The following is a 17,102-nucleotide window of genomic DNA, read 5'->3' on the forward strand; positions in this document are numbered from 1 at the left end:
AGTACGTGGGCTAAGTTTAGTAAAGATATATCGGATTTTGCTCAAGTTATTGTGTTAATGGCCGAGCGGAAGGACAGACGGTGGACTGTGTATAAAAACTGGGCGTGGCTTCCACTGATTTCGCCCATTTTCACAGAGAACAGTTACCGTCATAGACTCTATGCTCCTACCAAATTTGAGAAGGATTGGTAAATTTTTGTTCGACTTATGGCAATAAAAGTATTCTAGACAAACTAAATGAAAATGGGCGGAGCCACGCCCATTTTGAAATTTTCTTTTATTTTTGTATTTTGTTGCATCATATCATTACTGGAGTTGAATTTTGACTTAATTTACTTATATACAGTAAAGATATTAAATTTTTTGTTAAAATTTGAATTTAAAAAATTTTTTTTTTTAAAAGTGGGCGTGTTCTTCATCCAATTTTGCTAATTTTTATTTAGCACATATAGAGTAATAGTAGTAACGTTCCTGCCAAATTTCATCATGATATCTTCAACGGCTGCCAAATTACAGTTTGCAAAACTTTTAAATTACCTTCTTGTAAAAGTGGGCGGTGCCACGCCCATTGTCCAAAATCTTACTAATTTTCTATTCTGCGTCATAACTTCAACCCATCTACCAAGTTTCGTCGCTTTATCTGTCTTTTGTAATGAGTTATCGCACTTTTTCGGTTTTTCGAAATTTTCGATATCGAAAAAGTGGGCGTGGTTATAGTCCGATATCGTTCATTTTAAATAGCGATCTGAGATGAGTGCTCAGGAACCTACATACCAAATTTCATCAAGATACCTCAAAATTTACTCAAGTTATCGTGTTAACGGACGGACGGACGGACGGACGGACATGGCTCAATCAAATTTTTTTTCGATCCTGATTATTTTGATATATGGAAGTCTATATCTATCTCGATTCCTTTATATATGTACAACCAACCGTTATCCAATCAAACTTAATATACTCTGTGAGCTCTGCTCAACTGAGTATAAAAATGATTATGTGTAAACATATATTTGCCAATTTTTATTTATGTCGATATTTCGACTTCATTCTGAAGGCATCTTCAGGAACCGTGGAATGCACCTGGTCGACTGACCGAATATATCGATATAAATAAAAATTGACAAATATATGTTTGCACATAATCAATTTGTAGTTTAAATTCTATATATTTAAAATAAAAGGCCGATAAAACAATAACAACAAGTTTAATTTAACTAGAAAAAAGTTTCATCTTACCTGAAAAAAGTTTCATTTGACTTGAAAAAGGTTTGCTTTGATCTGAAAATGCTAAATATGGATTTCAGAGAGCAAAATCCAATAAACCGAATTCAGATTCTAATTTAAACAAGTACGGAAGTCTAAGTTCAGGTGAAAACGAACACTACATACCCAGATGTACACTTGAAATGCTGTTGTTGTTTGTTTTGTGTGCTTAATAGTGTTACAAGGCTGCGTAATAATACATATACATATGGTTGTATTTTGAACAAATTTTTCTTCGAGTTATGGCTCACGAAACATAGAAAATTGCTTAGTCACAAAAGGGGCGGTGCCACGCCCATTTTTATAAATTTAAAATTTTCCCTATTTATTGTTATAAATCCATTTGAGAAATGAAGTACCATTGATATAAAGCTCTATTTTACAAAGATATAGCTTATGTTATTCGTCCACGACCCTTTAAAAAATCTTTTATATAAAAGTGGGCGTGGTACTCAACCGATTTCGTTAATTTTTCTTCAAAGCATTTCTTATAGTAAAGTCAACCTCTCTGCCGAATTTTGTCACGATGGGTTTAACGATTTTTGATTTATGATTAATAATATTTGTAAAATTGATTTTATCAAAAGATGGCGGTGCCACGCCCATTTTAAAAATGTTTTTTCAAATTTCCACGTTCTAGGTGTATTATTTACTTAATAACTAGGCTTTTTGTGTTTTCAAAAATGTTATATATATAAAAAGTGGGTGAGGTATCATCCGATTTCGCTCATTTTCAATACCAATCTATTTTGGCTCCAGATAAGCTCGTGTACCAAATTTGGTGAAGATATATCAATATTTACTCAATTTATCGTGTTAACGGGCAGACGGACGGACGGACGGATATGGCTCATTAATTTTTATTTCGATACTGATGATTCTATATCTATTTCGATTCCTTTATACCTGTACAATTACCGTTATCCAATCAAAGTTATAATACCCTGTGTACAAGTACAGCTGGGTATAAAAATGTAGTTAAATAAGACATTTTAAGACAGCTGCCTTAGCTGGTTATATTCGAAGCCTGCTAAACCCCAAATATCGTCGGCAAACTTTGTTTAAAAAAAAATGTTACTTTATGTGTTTACTTTTATTATGTTTACTTTTAAGTGAAAAATTAAAATGTGGACACAAAATTAAAATATGTGCCTCGTTTTATTTTATTTTAAACCCCTCCGTTTTACTTCGTATCTTTTTTTACTCTCCATAATTTGCGCTTCAGATTGTCAACCCCTCTGTTTTTAATGGGGCTCTAAAAAATTTTCTCTCGCTCTTTACTTTTCCAAGGAAAAGGTCAAATTTTTCTTTGAAATAATGAAGATTATTTATTTAGATAAGCGCGGGAGGCTATCAAAGGATACATCCAACCCACATTTGACTTACATGTGTGTGTGTGTGTGTGTGTGTGTATGGCGATAAAATAAAATGCAACAAAAAAGAACTGCCATTAAGTGAGCCTTTCACTTTTAGAATTTTATATTATTTTTTCTAAAAACACACAGTTGATTCATGCCATAGGAAATGGCAAAGATTGGTAAAACGAAACTTTTCTGGTTACTTAAGAAGTTTATGCTTTGTATGAATTTTTTGTTCAACAATAAACGTAAAAATGCACAAATAGAAAATACAGCATACAAAAGGGATAATAAAGAATTTGAAATTGCGAAATAAATTTTTTTGGTCACATAATAAATTCAACCAATTTTTATACTCCAAGTCAGTTAAAAAATCAATTCATCAATTTTAGTCACCCTTCCAACCCACGTTACGGTTTATTTAATAGCAATCCTTTGTGAATTTACGTGAATATATCACAGAACTTGAAATTTACCTCAAAAGTATGATGCAACAACAATAAGTGTGAGTATTTCTGTGTGTATTTGTATTTGTCATCAGTTTGCCAAAGGAATATGCCAAAATCCATAATGCTGTCAAAAAATGTATTGAGTATGTATGAGAAGTGCCTTTGCTAACAAGACGAGACGACACACCCACCAAAAATTTAAATTGAAAGCATTAGGGTGTGAAAAGTTGTTTAGCAATAGGTACTTTGCTTCGTGTAAAAGAATAATGACACAGAATTTTGTATATTTTCGCAAAGAATGATAAAAATACGCATAGGTTAGGTTTAACTACCAGTCCGTGAGGACCTCACAAAATCCAAATAAGTCGATAGTGTTATCAGAAGTTAGCTTAACGACCAAACCCTATCAAGAGCCAAGACCTAATTTATAAAATAGCTCTGTTCTTTTGGAACATACTTAAAACTTTCTAGAATCCATGCTATATGCTGCTTCTAAATCTAATAGGTGTGCCACTACTGAGAGGTAAATTCAGAGTCTGGCGAATGCAGGTAACGAGCACAAAACGTGTTCGATCATTTCCACCTCCAACCCGCACTTCCAGCCTCTGTTGTTACTGATGGGGCCAAATTTATGTGACACGGGAACGTACTGTGCATCACACTTTGTTAGTCTAAGCTTATAAGATATGCATGAACTTCGAGTCGCGCTTAGTTCCACGTCTTTCCTGATTTATTTATCATGTGCAGCTCTCGCGTTCGTCTAATCTCACCTTATTTGATTGGAACATCTACGGTACAAGCTTCGACCAATGCGTCCTGCTTAGCTAGCTCATCCGCTTTTTCATTTCCATCTTTTCTCATATGCTCATGAGAGTTTATGACCTAACTTGTGAAAACCGACACGGCTGCAGTTTAAGCTATTTTCTTACAGCTATTTTCTTCCCACTGAAAACTCTACAGTGATATGGCAGCTTGTGGGATTTCCATTATTTTGGAATCATGGTCTGCGCTCAAGCTGCCTCGAGATATTGGTTACGTTATTTTTTGAGTGGCCATCTACGAAACAAAGTATAAGATAAATTTTACAATCGCTGTAAATATCCAATGGGAGTGTAACACCGATCGATGCCACATACACCACAGCATTGTTTTATATTCCTTAAGTTCCGTAAAGGTCTTCTTTACTCTCTCCATCAAGTTGAGCTTCCACGACAGCTTACTGTCTAGAAGGGTACAAAGTTGTTCCTGCAAGGTCGTACCTATAAGCTTAGGCCTAGACCGATTTTGGGATATAATACCTCCTAGTGGAGAAAGACCGTTGGAGCTTGACCCAGGTATGTATATCGCCCAACCCATCAAAGAGCTCATTGTTGGAAGGCTCTCTCCGCTTACACCAACATCATTTGCGTACGCCGTAAGTTGGGCGGGTACCAAATCAAACTGTCTGATGATAAAACCGAGTGTGAACCTCAAAAGGACATTTAAAGTAATGCTTCTAAAGTAAAAAAAATGACATATCAATCTTAAAAATCGAATTTCGAACAAATAAGTTGGAACAATATCAGATTAACAAGGTTGCTCTATCTCCAAAAAGAGAAGATCTGAGTCTCATGATGGGAAAAATAACTGCACACTGCCTTCTGACGTCACATGCATCTAAATTAGGTCTCGCTAATAACGGCAGATTTAGGAGGTGCGAAGTCAAGCTTCCAGCTTCTGGTGGCGGTAGAGTTGCAAAATCTCGACGCAGCTATTAAGCAGCTAAGTTCAATAAAACATTTAGTATTTTCCAAGTTATTTTATAACACATGTTCTGGTACCTAATTGGGGCTTTTTCGTTTCATCACAAGCTTCAAAATTTAAGGGCGGACTTTTGCAAATTTTTCATTTCGTTTCCAAATCAACCCAGTCTAATGTACAGCTTGACTTGGACATTACGAGAAAAACGATCTTAAAAGAACGAGCTATCTCAAGATAGTTGTTGTTGCAAAGATTGTTTTTTGCCACATTTCATTCACAACATCGAGCCTGAGCAAATGTTAATTGAGATCAGTAGGCCCTATCGGTTTTGTGCGTGTATTGTCAACTTAGAATATTTAAAAAGCTTTTTTTTCTCTCTCACCTGATCCACCCTATTGTTATATGGTATACATATCTATGGAAGGACTCTTTTTTAGTTTGAATATGTGCATATTTATCTTTGGGTAAGTAATTTGTAAATTCATAACTTCACGTACATTTGTCCTTTAGACAGCATTTGACAAAAATCAATTTAATTTTACCAACACATGATTTCACCAAAACCAAGGCAAAGCAAAATCAATTCGATATTTCTTCCGAACATATAAAAAATAAATAAATGTAAGGCGCGATAATCTCCGAAGAGATCTAAGGCCGAGCTTCTCTTCCAATTTGCGTCGTGCTCCTCTTGATTTTCCCTACAAATTGGCCGGACGGGACCTACATGTTTTATGCCGACTCCGAACGGCATCTGCAAAGCAGATGAGTTTTCACTGAGAGCTTTTCATGGCAGAAATACACCCGGAGTGCTTGCCAGACACTGCCGAGGGGCGACCCCGCTTAGAAAAATTTTCTTCTAATTGAAAAATCTTATTTCTAAAATTTTGATGTTTCTCTGCCCGGGAGTTGAACCCAGGGCATACAGTGTGATAGGCGGAGCACGCTACCATCACACCACGGTGACCGCCTTCCGAACATATGGGAAAAGCAAATATAAACCGAAATATTTTCCGCACATATACAAATATTATTATGCCTTTACCAATACAGCTCTCACACACCTACGCCCATACCACTACTACCCCCACTCAAAGCCATACATCCTTCAACGGACTAATACCTTCTCATGCCATAGTACTTAGTTCAAATAAATAATACGACAAACTGAACCACCACACAATGGGTAAAACTACAACAATTACTTGACTGAATTTGTTCACAGTCGACAAGGGTTATGAAATCAAAAATAAGCAGTAGCACAAATAAGATCAGACAAACGAAAAAAACTTAGACGCAAAGAAAATTTCAAATAAAACTTATTACACCACAAAAGGTTGCTACTTGCCATCTTGGCCGGATGAATTGGTTTGGAAGAGTTGGTGTGGTTTGCGCTTAACCCTTTTGATGTTGCACGTCCCGCCTGATTGTCTACTTGGTTTGCCTGTCTGTCTCTCTGCCTGTCTATATGTCATATCTTCCATGTGCACTCCATTAACGTTTCTTCGGTAAGCTAAAATAAAATGAATAAAAAAATTTTATTCTGTGAAATAACCGTGCCATTGTTGTGATGCCACCTAAACGACAGTGAAGGCAAACAGCTTGGCGGCTTCCTATCGGCTTGCCGGAAATCCACTTGCCAAGTGAATCTTTCTACAGCCACTGTTTGCTCAACGCTGCTCCTCCTACTTTTGCAACTCCTTATTTACTTACTTCTTTCTACGTCTTCCTGTATTTCGTTTTTTTGAAAAAGTATGCGCATCGTCTTGTATTATATCGTAAAGCATATCCGGTTTGCATGCTCCTTGTTGGGCACAGAGCATACAACATAGAAGGGCACATTGCATTTCCATTTGCCTGTTTTAGCCGTACTGAAATGCCAGTATATTTTTAAAGTAAACGTGAAATTTTTGTGGAAACAAATGTTTGAAGGTAATGTAACTTAATTTGCATTACTTCTTCTAAAAAATACTAATTTAATAGAAATATTGGAGAACAAGTTCTTAAACTCAGTATCTTATTTTACATATTTTTTATATTTTTTCACTTTCAAGATAATGCAATTCCATTTGCATAATTTTTACACTCAGAGTGCTTTGCACACAGAGTATATTAACTTTGATTGGGTAACGGTTGGTTGTACAGGTATAAAGGAATCGAGATAGATATAGACTTCCATATATAAAAATCATCAGCATCGAAAAAAAAATTGATTGAGCCATGTCCGTACGTCCGTCTGCCCGCTAACGTGATAACTTGGCTAAATATTGAGATATCTTCACCGAATTTGGTACACGAGCTTATCTGTACCCAGAATGGATGAGTATTGAAAATGAGCGAAATCGTTCGATAACCACGCCCACTTTTTATATATATAATATTTTGGAAAACACAAAAAGCCTGATTATTAAGTAAATAATACACCTAGAATATTAAAATTTGACGCGTGGACTGATATTGAGACTCTTGATAATAAAAATTTTAAAATGGGCGCGGCACCGCCCACTTGTGATAAAATCAATTTTACAAATATTATTAATCATAAATCAAAAGTCGTTAAACCCATCGTAACAAAATTCGGCAGAGAGGTTGCCTTTACTATGAGGAATGCTTTGAAGAAAAATTAACGAAATCGGTTAAGGACCACACCCAGTTTTATATAAAAGATTTTCGGCACGAATAAAATAAGCTATATATTTGCAAAAAAGAGCTTTATATCAATGGTATTTCATTTCCCAAGTGGATTTATAACAACAAATAGGAAAAACCTAAAAATTTTAAAAAGTGGGCGTGGCACCGCCCCTTTTATGACTAACAATTATCTATGTTTCGGGAGCCGTAACTCGAAGAAAAACGAACGGATCGTAATAAAATTTCGTACACAAATTTTCCTTATAGCAGGAAATATTTCTAGAAAAAATTGATGAGATCGGTTAAAGACCACGCCCACTTTTATATGAAAGATTTTTAAAAGGGTCATAGACGAAAATAATAAGCTATATCTTAGCGAAGAGGAGCTTTGATCAATAGAATTTTACTTTTTAATTTGAGTTATAACACTAAATTGGAAAATACTAAAATTTTTGAAAATGGGTGTGGCACAGCCCCTTTTATGACTAAGCAATTTTCTATATTTCGGGAGCCATAACTCGAAGAAAAATTAACATATCATAATGAAATTGTGTACACCTATTTTCCTTATAGCAGAAAATATTTCTAGTAAAAATGGACGGGATTGGTTAAAGACCACGACAACTTAGATACAAAACAAGTTTAAAAGGGTCGTAGACTAGAATAATAAGCTATAACTTAGCAAAAAATAGTTTTGAATCAATGATATTTCACTTATTAAGTTTTATTGTAAGATGAAATTGGGAGACACTTTTTTTAAACGGGTGGTGCCACGTGTTATGTAGAAAAGTAATTTATCTGAAATTAAATGTACAATTGAAGTTCACGCTGAGTATATAATGTTCGGTTACACCCGAACTTTGACACGTTTACTTGTTTTTTATTGTTTTGTGACCTTAAACATGTTAGAATATATAACGTAATATGTTATGTAAACTTTACTATAAAAATAAGCTGTGTTTCAGAACCTAAAATGGACTTAGACCACTTTCAAAATTAATAAAATTACTTTTTTTGTTTGTGACAAGGACTAAGTCCACTTTTTTTTAAGAAATTAAATAATAGAAATTAGCCAATATTTTATCTTTGGTGTAGATGAATGTAATAGCTTTCAAATAAATAGGGAAGTTTTCATGTTAGATATAGATTTTTTTTATGTAATTAAAAAAATATTGTTAAAAATAAATATTAATTCATTTATCAAAAATTAAATTTACATTCATTTATTTATTAATGATAATATTGAAGATTTTGCCATAAATCTTTCTGCTCATTTAGATTATGCGTGATTAAGAGTTGAAATGGGACGTACATTTTTGTACAAAGGTGTTAATTTTATTTTGTTAAAGTTCTTTGGTCTTTCCCGACAAGGTAATAAATAAAGTATTTTGAACCCTTATCCACTCCCATAGATTTTTTTAAAGCATTTTATAGTGCATTCCTTATAAATCGCATCCAACATATCCTTAGCCAATTTACAGGTTCGCCAATATAGTTTTTAATCTTTTATGAATTGCTTCTTCCAAATAATAATTAATAATAATAAATTTTAAATAAATATTAAATAGTAAGTTTTATTTCAGTGGACTTAAACCAGTTTCAAAATAATTTTTTTTTTGGATTTTGTTAGCTAAGTAATTTTCAAGTCCCTAAAATCATAGCGATTTTAATGATACTAGACTTAAATTATTTATAAAAAAAGAGGTGAAGATATCTCAATATTTACTCATGTTAACGGACAGGCGGACGGACGTACGGACATGGCTCAATCAATTTTTTTTTCGATGCTGATGATTTTTATATATGGAAGTCTATATCTATCTCGATCCCTTTATACCTGTACAACCAACCGTTATCAAATCAAAGCTAATATACTCTGTGTGCAAAGCAAATTGAAACAGCTACCCACTCCCTTGGCTGACAATGAATATCCGCTCAAGGTATCACTGTATATATATAATATATAATAAGAAGCAGATTCATTTACCCAGATTGTTTCTGTGTTTCTTGAGTGCCATGAAATATGGGAACAACGGCTATGAATATGATTTCCTTACGTACATACACATGCACACAAATGTATATGAATCAAAATCGGGTTCCCGCATAAAGGGTTAAATAAAATATCGCAAAATATAAAAATGCATTATAATCCTTTGAGTAAACAGAAGCAATACGTGCAAGCAATCTTAATTTCATTTTTCAACGTCCTTTTTTGACGATTTGTGAATTGTTTGGGTTTTGTATTGAACTCTATTTGCCAATTGTGTTCAACTCAGAAAGGGGTTCGAAGAAAACAACAACAAAAAACGTATTGCTGTGAAACAATTTTAGCCCTTTTTTAAGCATGCAATCGCTCAATCGCTCGGTTTTGAACTTTCATTTTTGGTTGACCTTTTCAACCACGTGCGTTCCTTTGGGGTTTTGTTTAAGTAATATTTGCAATTTTCATTTTAAAATCAATGGGCAGATATTGGTTTCATATTTACTTGGCTGTCATGCAATTTACTCTCAAACCTCTTTACAAGGTTCCTTTCATGTTTTTTTGTATTTGCATATTTATAGAAAATTGAAAAGATTGCAGAATATCAATTTGAAAATTTTTTTTGTTGGTCCAAAAAAAGAAGAATTTGATATTTTTTTGTGGAAGACAGGTTAAGGATTATAAAATTCTTCGGTTGAGTTGTTTTTCGCAGAAACGGTAAACTAGAATCTTACTAAAAGAGGGTGAGTAAAAGAAAATAATTATACCGGCATCATCCTTTTCATCAGTAGGATGATGCTTGCCAGCTCAGAATGCAATTCTGATGTACACCGTTCTTATTTTTATTTTTTTTTGTTACAATGAAGCATCTGATCTGAATCAATTTGCGAACCGTTGTAAGGTCTTACTGTACAGCACAACGATGAAATGCTTCAATTTACCGCGGGGCCAATGGGAATAGATGGGAATGAAAACGACACGTCTCTCTATTAGGCGAGATTGAGGGAAGGTGAGAGGTGAACATGATCGACAGAGCGGGAAAGGTGTAGACCCAAGTCCAAAAAGAGAGGACTGTAGACTCATGACGGGTATTCTGACTCGGCATTGCCCTCATGCAACACATGCCTTTAAATAAGGCTTGGTCAGTGAGAACACATGTGGGAAGTACGGGTTGGAGGAGGGAACCTTCGAGCACGTTTTGCGCTTGTGCCCTGCACTTTCCAGGCTAAGGTTTCAGCTATAAGGAGTGATACAGCTGTCAGATCTACAAGCAGCAAATGGAAAAGGTCCTAGTAAACTTTTAATAGTTGCCAAGAGGACGCTGTTATTTTATAACATAGTCCTGGTTATTGATAGGGTTTTTCAGTTTGGTCGATCGTTTAATAGACTTCTAGTTACACTACAGACTCATTCAGTCCATGTGGGGTCCTCATGGGCCAGCCATTTAAACGTTACCTAACCACCGGGTCTCTGTAGAACAAAATATTTTCTTTTGGTTCCTTTCTTGACATTCCATTTATTAATGTCCTGCCTGGTGTCACTGGTATTACCCTGGTTGCCTTAGGAATCGAGGGGGTTCTGGATGAATTCAATAACAAATTTCTGTACAACAGAATTGTCCCAGCTAAATAGGAACGGACCACATAGAGAGTAAGGCATACAGAAACACACCAAAGGTGGTGTTCTTTCTCCTCTACTACGGGTTGTTATATTAAACGAATTTCTTGTAGAGCTAGAAGGCAGTGGCTGACGAGTTGTAGCCTATTCGGATGATTTGGCATTCATTAACAGTGGTAAATTTCTTAACACCCTGCGCTATATTTTTCAGGGCTATCTGGATCCAGTGACTAGGTGGGCTTAATCATATGTGCGGCAATCAACCTTGGATATAGCGATTTTGTACTTTTGCCCGGGAGGCACATCATCTCCGCTATCAGAAAACCCTCGATTGGAGAAAATTCGTTGATACTTTCCGATAGAGTTAAGTATCTGGGAACTAAAAGTATTGCACAGCAAACTGACCTGGAGAGCAAATGTAAAGTATAGGGCGAGAAGGTCGCGGTTGCCTTCTACTGCTGCGGGGGGACCACGGGTAAAAACTGGGGACTCTTTCCAAGAGTAGTAAACTGGCTTTTTGAGATGATAGTCAAGCCGGTCTTGCTTTATAGGCGAGTATTGCTAAAATATAATGTACAGCGTAGGTTGATATCAGCGGCGCTCTTAGAACACCACAACTCTTGCCACTAAACAACATCCTGAACATAGATCCAATGGATATTGCGGGCAAGGCGGCTCCGGCCTATTCACTCATTCCTACCAACCTTGACTTAATTTAAAACAAGACAGGTTATTGTGTGTCAACAACTGAACCTGTGCAAGCTTCTTAACAGTCATTTCCTCTGGAGAAGTGTGGAGAAGTTGGACGGGAAGGTTGGAGGAGAATTTTCTCGGAGAACGAAATGAAGGCAGTACATGGTATAACTCCGAAACCCTTACCCTGTGGGATAAATCAACAAAAAAGGATACGTAAAGACCTCACTCTTACTTAAAGGGTACATAGTATTACAGAAAGTTTAATCGATGACCAAACTGAAAAAGCCAAAAGTTATGCAATAATATAAATCTTTTTTCTTCGCAAGTGCCGGGCTTCATCTCATTTTCTGCTTCTAGATAGGAAAATCTTACTCCTAAAAATAAACGTCTTGAAATTGTAACTATTCTTCCTGATGAGTGCCATTTCCTCAAGAGTTCGCTCGATGACACATTTCTGTGCTGGAGGTTTATGTTTAGGAAACGCAACATCATTGAGAATTTGGTAGCGTGTAACTTCCCTCTTGCAATGCTAATTTTATGATCTCGAGGTCCGTCTGGGAATCCTCTGCTTCTAACGTGGTATGATTCTTATAATAAGGGCCTCGCTTTTTGCGGTGTATCAAAATACCGATGGGCTTATACGCCAGAAAATTTTGCCCAACTTTACGTGAAATAAATCTTCCATCGTCGTTTTAATTTGGAGGCTACCTCGTATATGCCACATTTTACCTCCTTCTATACTCGCCATCTGCATCAGGGGCAGGACCATAAATCTTCCGGAGAACATTTACATTGAATACTCCAAAGGCCATCTCATCATTCTTCCCACGCTGTTTATGATTCCGAGCCGTAGATGAGAGCAGGTGTGATGAGCGACTTATAGAGAGTCAGTCTGAGGGCTTCCGTCACTAGACAGATAACAACGATGTTGCAGTCATATTTCAAGTGAAATCCCAGATGCCTGGACCGCAGAATTCTCTTGTGAAACAAAAGCAGAAGTCCACAAGATTACTATAGAAAGATCGGGATAAGAGAAATCCAGGATAAAGCTGGAAGCTGACTGAGAACAGTCATGCCCTGAGGTGACATTATGTTTGGGCATTCCAGCATTCTGCGAACCATTTAAGAAAATCTGTATCATTACACATTTTTGGATCCCTTTCGGTAGACCATAAGCTATTTTTTATAGACACAGAGGCAGTAATGGGCCGAAACCATGTTCTAAACCCAAACTGAGTTTTAATTGATGACCCCTAACTAAATGGAACAAATAAGGAAGGCTAAGCTCGGGTGTAACCGAACACCACATACTCAGCTGAGAGCTTTGGAGACAAAATTGTCTTTTTCATGGATACATACAAATGGTAATACTAAAAAGTGGAGCAACTTGCCTCTGCTATCTTTCTTCAGCTATCAATTCGCTTTATTTGAATATTTTTTTTAAATATGAAAATGTGGTTAAATTTGAATGCTTTTCTTTACCTTTTTTTTTTTTAAATCACCCCTGAAATATTTTCGAAGCGCTCTTAATTATGAGTCCGATAAGGGTCCGAAATTGTAGACCAAGAGTGACGTTTTTTGGAAAAATGTTCCTTCATCCTTTGTCAAATAAGGGAAAATGAACATCGGGTAACCCTGGAATGTGTTTGTATGACCTGGGTATCAAATGAAAGGTTTGAAAGAGTAGTTTAAAAGGGAGTGGACTTTAGTTCTATAGGTGGACGCGAGATATCACCATAAAAGTGGATCAGGGGTGACTCTAGAATGTGTTTGTACGATATGGGTATCAAATTAAAAAAAAAAGGTTTTAAAAGGGAGTAGCCCTTAGTTGTATATGTGAAGGCGTTTTCGAGAAATCGACCAAAATGTGGACCCGGGTGACCCAGAACATCATTTCTCGGGTACCACTAATTTATTTCTATATGCAATACCACGAACAGTATTCCTGCCATGATTCCAAGGGCTTGTGATTTCGCCCCTTTCATTTTCTTCTACTTAATATGGTAGGTGTCACACCCATTTTACAAAGTTTTTTCTAAAGTTATATTTTGCGTCAAAAAACCGATCCAATCACCATGTTTCATTCCTTTTTTCGTATTTGGTATAGAATTATGGCATTTTTTTCATTTTTCGAAATTTTCGATATCGAAGAAGTGGGCGTGTTCGCGTCATAGTCGGATTTCGCCCATTTTTAATACCAAGATAAAGTGAGTTCAGATCAGTACGTGAACTAAGTTTAGTAAAGATATATCGATTTTTGCTCAAGTTATCGTGTTAAGGGCCGAGCGGAAGGACAGACGGTATACTGTGTATAAAAACTGGGCGCGGCTGCAACCGATTTCGCCCATCTTCACAGAAAACAGTTATCGTCATAGAATATATGCCCCAACCAAATTTCACAAGGATTGGTAAATTTTTGTTCGACTTATGCCATTAAAAGTATTCTAGACAAATTAAATGGAAAAGGGCGGGGCCACTCCTATTTTGAAATTTTCTTTTATTTTTGTATTTTGTTGCACCCTATCATTACTGGAGTTGAATGTTGACATAATTTACTTATATGCTGTAAAAATATTAAATTTTTTGTTAAAATTTGACTTGAAATTTTTTTTTTAAAGTGTCGTGTTTGTCATCCGATTTTGCTAATTTTTATTAAGAACACATATGTACATATAATAATAGGAATAACGTTCCAGCCAAAAAACTTTAAAATTACATTATTTTAAAAGTGGACGGTGCCACGCCCATTGTCCACAATTTTACTAATTTTCTATTCTGCATCATAAGGTCAACCCACCTACCAAATTGCATCGCTTTATCCGTCTTTGGTAATGAATTATCGCAGTTTTTCGATTTTTCAAAATTTTCGATACCGAAAAAGTGGGCGTGGTTATAGTCCTATTTCGTTCATTTTAAATAGCGATCTGATATGAGTGCCCAGGAACTTACATTATAACTTTGAGATACCTCAAAATTTACAATCGTGTTCACGGACTGACGGACGGACGGACATAGCTAAATGAATTAATTTTTTCGCCAAGAACATTTTGATATATAGAAGTCTATATCTATCTCCATTAGTTTATGCCGTTACGGGGTAACGTTATGCGAACAAAGTTAATATACTCTGTGAGCTCTGCTCAGCTGAGTGTAAATATGAACAGGCATATATACATGAAAGGCCTTCGTCCTTTTCCCGAACCATTGCAGATTTACTTTAGTCATCGATGACAACTGAGTCTGAAAAAAACTTCCTCTCAGAAGCGGTTTTTTCTTCGAAGTCCTTAAAAATTTTAATTACGGCCGCTTAAATCATCCAAGACTTTCAAATCACAATCAAAATATGCACAAATTTATTCCTTCGGAAAGAAGATTTTAATAAAACAGCGAATCCTTCGATTCGCACTCGCTAATCCTCAAACTTTCAGGGTATTGGTAATTGCTTTCGGAACTCAACCTTTTTACCAAACAAAATGAATAATCTATGCTGCGGCGACAGACTTAATGATAATTTTAACAAAATTCTTTTTTTTTTCTTTTGTAATTTGTACCTTCCTAACTTTATTTATAATACTCCCAAAGTAATTAACCAAAGTTAAGCGCCAAAGCAGATTGTTGATGCAAATCTTTGCCAGAGGCAAAGTCGCATTAATGCCATTGCTACTGAAATTAAAATTTCCACCCTTTATTTAAAGGAAATAAGAGCATTCAAGTCAATTTGACTAATTTAAATGCGTAATCACTCCATCTCACCTACACACATGTACACATGTATATAGGTATACGTATTTACATAAACTTTATATGTATGCATGTGATGTCCATTGCTAGGTGATATAGCCGGAATAATCTAAATCAAATGACTTCTTGTTAATTTGTTTAACAACATTAAATCACTTTGAAAGGTCACGCACATACCTAAAGGACAATATGCACTAAAAGTGACCCTGTAGGCAATACAGCCAACGTTTCAGTTGAGCTTGCTAGTAGTTGATTGGTTGTTGTCGCGAACCTGCATTGACCCCAACTACCTCGAAGGGGATACAACCCTACGGCAAATTTTCACTTAGGATACTTAAAAGAGAAATATCGGACAAGTTAAAAAGGCTGATGTAATTCGCATCAAGCATTTTCCTGAGTTATTTGAGACTGGAGGGAATTTTCCCCACCAATTATGTTATACTTGGGCAATGCGTCTCATCGTTTCTTCATTGACGAGGGTGGCTATAGTCAAAATTCCTTTACTCCTTTTTGCGTTATGCGACGGTTTTCCCATCGTATTCTCCTTGTTAAACTAGTTTTGAGTGATAATGTCCACGACTCGCTACAAAAAAGCCGAGTTATGCTGAGATATCTTGCCCGATATTCCCGTTACTTCCCGGGCCAGGGCCTTCTTTGCTGCTCAACATTCCTTTCTCAGCTTAGTTTAGTTACCAGTATTGTGCAGTGATATTTGGGGTCAGGAGAGGGTTTTATTTCTATAATGTTCAGCTTCGACATGTTGAATTGGGAGTTTTTGTTTTCCTAGTGAAGAGAACAAGCCCCATGTCTGCGGGATTCCCCCTCTCTACTTCAAACGAGGCTACGCTCTTTAATTTCTTAAGACTTTCCAGATTTCCTTTATTACCATTTTTCATAGGAGAGGCAACAGAACTCCTCTCTAATGCAAGGCAAGGAAAGGAATTCAGAAAAAAGGGTAGAGGAAAGAGAAGATAAAAAGTCAAAACAACATTTTCTCCAAAGTAACTAACGGTATGTTATCGATGAGCTGTCGTTTAGTTATCAACGGGCTATGATATTATGTCATCCATTTTTTATCGACGAGTCATAGGTTTTCTATCGAAAGCTTGTCGATTTACTATAAAAAAATTTTCGATTTTTTATTGAAATTTATTAAAAAGTACCGATACCGATAGAACTTGGCCTATTGATAGTGAACGAGGATGGGGGTCTTTTTATACATATTAGGTTCAATCAGGTGTCTGTCAGAATGCACAGGATGCTGAGTATTTAACATTAACTGTTCGTATTACATTTCATTTCTATCCCCTATGTTCTGGCGGCATAAGATGACATTCCGTGGCAGCTCTGAGCAACGTGTTTTAACAAGCCTACAGCTTCATCAAGTGTGTTTCTTCTAAGCTTGGCGACCATACCTGGAGGATGCGGCTGGCCAATTGATTTAAAGGTAGTTATGAACTTTTTTTTTCATCACGGGAAGATTTTCTTACGGCTCTGAACTTTAGGTGCAATTGAGGCTGCATGCTCGCCAAAATGCAGGTTGTTATCAAACGTTACACTCCGTCGTGAATATGGTTGCCGAATACTTGGTGGGTGATAGTGCCAATTTCCGCTAGGCAAAAA

General features: G+C 36.1%; 1 long non-coding RNA gene across 1 annotated transcript in view; it reads right to left on the bottom strand.

Moving 5' to 3' along the window:
* Positions 1-6,164: 6,164 nt before the first annotated feature.
* LOC137253713 (uncharacterized) overlaps positions 6,165-17,102 on the bottom strand; it is a 47,976-nt gene continuing 37,038 nt past the window's right edge. Inside the window, exons 3-4 of the long non-coding RNA XR_010953867.1 lie at positions 6,524-6,681; positions 6,165-6,323 (exon numbers count right to left, since the gene is read on the bottom strand). This is a non-coding gene — a long non-coding RNA (uncharacterized lncRNA). The remainder of the gene's footprint in view (positions 6,324-6,523; positions 6,682-17,102) is intronic.

Source organism: Eurosta solidaginis, chromosome 5 (assembly GCF_040869045.1).
Source record: "Eurosta solidaginis isolate ZX-2024a chromosome 5, ASM4086904v1, whole genome shotgun sequence".
NCBI lineage: Eukaryota > Metazoa > Arthropoda > Insecta > Diptera > Tephritidae > Eurosta > Eurosta solidaginis.